At 50.3% G+C, this 4,876-nt stretch overlaps 1 pseudogene; it reads right to left on the bottom strand.

Annotated features, from left to right (window-relative positions):
- Window positions 1-980: 980 nt before the first annotated feature.
- LOC109745261 (amidase 1-like) lies at window positions 981-3,146 on the bottom strand (annotated as a pseudogene).
- Window positions 3,147-4,876: the final 1,730 nt, after the last annotated feature.

Raw genomic sequence — 4,876 nt, 5'->3', positions numbered from 1 at the left:
GCGGGGCCTCCCATCTCATGGCGTTCTGAACCGGTGGTGTGAGGCGCTGATCCCCATACTGATTCATGTCGCATGTCGCTTTCACACTGTCAGTTCTCAATTGTGCTTCTTTGACTTCTTGTTCGTATTTAAGTAGGAAACCCACCCATCCTGAGATGGATTCTTTTCCATTCCCATGCACTATATCATCATGGAGAAACCATGCACGCCATAAAATCAGCAGGATCCTGTTGTGCATTTCGTCGTCGCATCTATTGAGCAGGACCTGTAGCCAATCCTCACCTGTGTACCAAAAAGCTTGTTCGTTTGGTATCTTCCAGTAGTCTCTCATCATATGCCTCAGAGCTTTGCTTTTTGTGCATTCCACTACCGCGTGGTATTCATTCTCATCCGCATTACCACAGATCACACAAGTCTTGTCTGGCACAATTGTCCGTCTGCATTTGTTCACCTTTGTGGTCAGGGTGTTAGTCGCTATCCTCCATGCAAAGATTTTTATTTTCTCAGGTATCTTTGCTTTCCAGATTAGATCCCATAAGCTTCTGTCATCGATGCCTGCTGAGGAACTGGATGTTTGTGGGCCCGATCCTTCATGCCGGATTTTTCAGGATCTGAATTTTTTCAGGATCCTTTTAAATCTGAATTTTTTTAGTGACAAACATTGAGAAAAGTTTCCAACGCTTGCAAAATTTCATCGTGAGATGACATTTGTAGAAGCCATGGCCAAAAAAATATCATCACTCCACAATGCTGTTGGAAATGACATTTTTGGAGCTTCGATTTTGTTTTTTTAGCCACAACTAAATGTCATTTCACGTTCAAATTTTGCAAGTGTTGTAAACTTTTGTCAATTTATCGCTAACAAAAATCAGAATTTTTTGAATTTTTAAAATATTTTCGATTTTACTGTTCACCCGAGCTCATATGAGAAACTCCATGTCCGGTCTAAATTTGTTTGCACAATGGTCAAAATCTACTTACTGAACACTCCGTCAGCTCTGCTCTTCATGGTATATACTGCATATGTTCAGATAGTCATACAATGTCCTGTACTGGAAAATTCAGCAAGATATGACAGAGTTAGGCTAAGCTGACAAGCCCCAGGCTGCTGCGGCCTGGGCTTTGAGCGCGTCATAGAGCTCCTGGGCTACAGCGACGAGGAAACGGTCACCGCCGTGCCCCGCGAGTAACGAGACCGACACCGAGACGCCGTCGCGGGTGCCCAGCGGGATGCTGACCTGGCAGAACCCCAAGAGGCCGGCGATGGACAGCAGCGAGAAGGCCTTGGCCCGGAAGTCCTCCAGCAATGCCGCATCCATGCGTAGCTTCGGTGGCGCGCCAGGGACCGTGGGGATTGCCAGGATTCCATCGTCCTACAAATTCAAATTCATTCAAGCACAGCAAGAAAACAAATCAAGTCCTAAAATGTGTGCAGCAATGGGATTAAGATTGCTAATTATGTTTGAACTATTAACAGTGAAGGAATTTACCTTGAGGAGAACGGCTAGCGCAGACTTGAATTCAGTCCTGACGGCATGAAGGTCCTCCATGGCGGACTCATCCTCCGATGCAATGGCCTCCTGCACTCGCTCTCGGATGCCAGGGCCGAGGTTGGGCTTCACCGTGTTCACCCACTCCGCGTGGTTTGCTTTGAATTCAGACCTGAAAACATGTGGTACATTTAATCTCATCCATGTGCATAAGTACAATTTGGAGTAAACTGCTGGCATTTCCATTACAAAGGCCATTGAGTTCATCTGACGCCGGTGCAACATGAAAAGGGCACAATTTTATGATATCTGTGGTCGCGCCTAGTGTGATTAAGTAGGTATGTCGTGGTTGCACACCTTTGAAGGACTTGCATTAGACGCGATATGGCAGACAGAGCCGGCACACAAGACGATGATGCTTCGATCGCAGACAAGTCGGTCATGAACTCGCCGATGCACGGAACATTGCTGGAGACAGAATCACCCAAGGTTTCCATTGTCCACCACTGCATTACCTGCCAAACAATCCTCACAAGTTTCAGACACTTATATATGTAAGGTGCCATGCCCTGCTGTGCTCTACTCTGAATCAAGGAATGCCAAGGATGAAGCTTCAGAGAACCTATACTCTGCATTATCCTGCTCTGCTCCACTCTGCAATGATGAGTTAGAGTTCATGGTAGCTACTTACTGCTGAATATTTTGGCCGCTGAAGCGTTGAGGATCTCGTAGGTGTGGTCGTCGACAGAGCCCAAGATCTTGAAACAGTCTGCAGGAATGATGACACGGCCCGGTCGTCGTCGTATCTCGGCGGCAGCATCACGTCGGTGACACGAGACAGCGTAGGCACATCTCTAGCAAACCACCCTGTAAGCATAATTACACTCGGATGTTCAGACACTTACACAACTGAATGAACAGATGGATAATGTGTGTGCTGAACACTGACAGTAGCAGGGCTAGACTGAAATTACCGACGGTGTCGAACATCTGAGCCATGGGGAACGACGTTCTCGGCGGAGACCTGTCCGTGGGAGGGGCGGAGGCCGAAGATGCCGCAGTAGGCGGCGGGCACCCTGACGCTGCCGCCGGTGTTGGTGCCGAGGGCGAAGTCGGCGAGGCTGGCGGCGACGGCGACGGCGGAGCCGCTGGAGGAGCCGCCGGGGACGCAGGGGTTGGCGGGGGTGCCGTAGTGGGCGTTCTCGCCGTTGATGCTGTAGGCCATCTCGTCCATCACGGTCTTGCCCACGCCCGTGGCGCCGGCGCCGAGCGCGGCAAGCACGGCGGGGGCGGTTGCGGCGGCCGGCGCGTGCGTCCGGGCCCAGTCCGGGGTGCCGAAGCCGGTGACGCGTCCGGCGACGTCGAAGCTGCCATGAATCGACCAGTCAGTCAGTCAGTACGATTGTTGAACATCGATGTGATCGACGGAGGAAGGGGAGGGGAGGGAGAGTCGGAGAGAGGTCGTCGTACATGTCCTTGATGGCGAAGGTGAGGCCGTGCAGGGGGAGCTGCTGCTGGTCGGAGGAGGGAGGCGGTAGCAGGATGAATTTCTCCATGAAGGCGCCGTGGTCATCGCCGCTGTCCTCCATGGATAACTCGCTATGGATAGAAGCAGGATAGATAATGGATATGGTGTCGACGACATCAATAATAATTCAGTTAACACCATGTTGTGTTCCTCAAAGCTCAAAGACAACGACAAGTCTTTACTGACTGGTGAGGCGAGCTAGGATTAGGCCGTTTTTTTAAAATAAAAAGATTTGTCATTTTTATATTAATTAACAAGAAGAGATTTGACCGGTTAATTAGAGGAAAACCAGGCGAAACCTATTACAATCCCTCACAGGGCACACACGAACGATCTGACCACAAACACCAAACAATCGGCCGAAGCGTCGAGGACATGGCAGCTCTGATTCTGCTGAAGAGCTTCACAGGGGAAAGTTGCAAGCCTCCCATCGACCTAGTTTAGCTCAACATCCAGAGAGCACCACCCACTCAAGACAACCCTCATGGAGTCATCATTGTCGTAGTGGCCCGCCGACCACAGCTCTAACTTCTCTATCACAGCACGAAACCAGTAGAGGCGCACCCATTGGCGCACGGGACCATTGACAGCAGAAGGACAACCGTTGACCCAGCTCTGCTCGCCACCATCTTCGTCGCCACACGAGCCACAACGCCAACCACCCAAATCATCGGGCGGAACACCAGCCAACCACAATGTCGCGAGCGTTGATAGAGCAGAAAGTCGTCGGTACCCTCGGTAGGGTGGCAAACGTGGCCGGAAGTACCAGGACGGAGCCTGCACGCAAAATTTGCCTAGGTTCGGGCGTCTGATGAGGAGTAATGCCCCACGTCGTGTTTTGTGTTTGTATTTTTGATAGCTTTACCTCGTGCGAAGGATTACAATAGGGAGGATGTATTGCTACTGAGAGTTTAGGTCTACAGGAGTAGATGGATGAGAGAACTGTAGCCTCCATCTTATATACACGATGTGGGGCTAGGATTTTACAGGGGATAGATGCAATCTTGGTCGCCGTCATGCTGACTTGAGGGCCAAATGGTATCTATATGCCTATCTTCTCCTTTTGGGCTCCTTTCGGTCGCTAGCTCTGGGGCAGGCCTGCTGTGGGGCTACCCTTAGGGATGCGACCCCGGGTGCATTGCACCGTCAGTAGCCCCCGAGCTTGCCTAGAGTAAGAGCAATGGTCCATGAAGAATTCCGGCGGGCTCAGCCATATAGCAAGAACTCTAGAAACAAATCTAAAGTCGGCTCGATCTGAAGGTAATCTTAGCAAAACACTTGGAAGTTGTTGATATTGAGAATGGAGTTGGGCGCGAGATCTTGGGGCCGCAAGCCATAATATGCAAGGACGTTCTTGAAAAACCTAGAGCTAGGCGGCCTAAAACCCTGGCTTATGTGATCGGCAAAGATGATGGCTTCACCTTGATGTGGTTATGGCCGGGTTTCCTCTCTGAGCGCGCACCAGCTGATATCTTCCTTGGATGGAAGCAAACCGATGGTATCGAGCTCTGCAAGTTGGAGAGACTTGAGATTTGGCCTAATCCCCATAGATTGTGCGCTTGGCAATAGTCGGAGCCGAGGCTGGGGCGATGATGAGTCCCCTTTCTTCCCCTTATTCTTGTTAGCCATTTTCTTCTGACCCATACGGCATAAGCAAAGATCTTGCCCCGGAACAGCACTGGGAAAAAGACAAAAACAGTAAAACAAATGAACTACAACGGTAGTAAACGGAATAATTATCGGCGGTAAGCAGATGGACTATCAGTAATAAATGGATGAACTACAAGCCACCATGGAAGAACTACCGTTGCAATGGAAGAACTACAATAGAGGACGAGCTATGGCGGTGGCGCAATAC

Source organism: Aegilops tauschii, chromosome 2 (genome assembly GCF_002575655.3).
Source record: "Aegilops tauschii subsp. strangulata cultivar AL8/78 chromosome 2, Aet v6.0, whole genome shotgun sequence".
Taxonomy (NCBI): Eukaryota; Viridiplantae; Streptophyta; class Magnoliopsida; order Poales; family Poaceae; genus Aegilops; species Aegilops tauschii.
The sequence above is the reverse complement of the archived record's forward strand: the minus strand, read 5'-3'. Positions and strand labels throughout refer to the sequence as shown.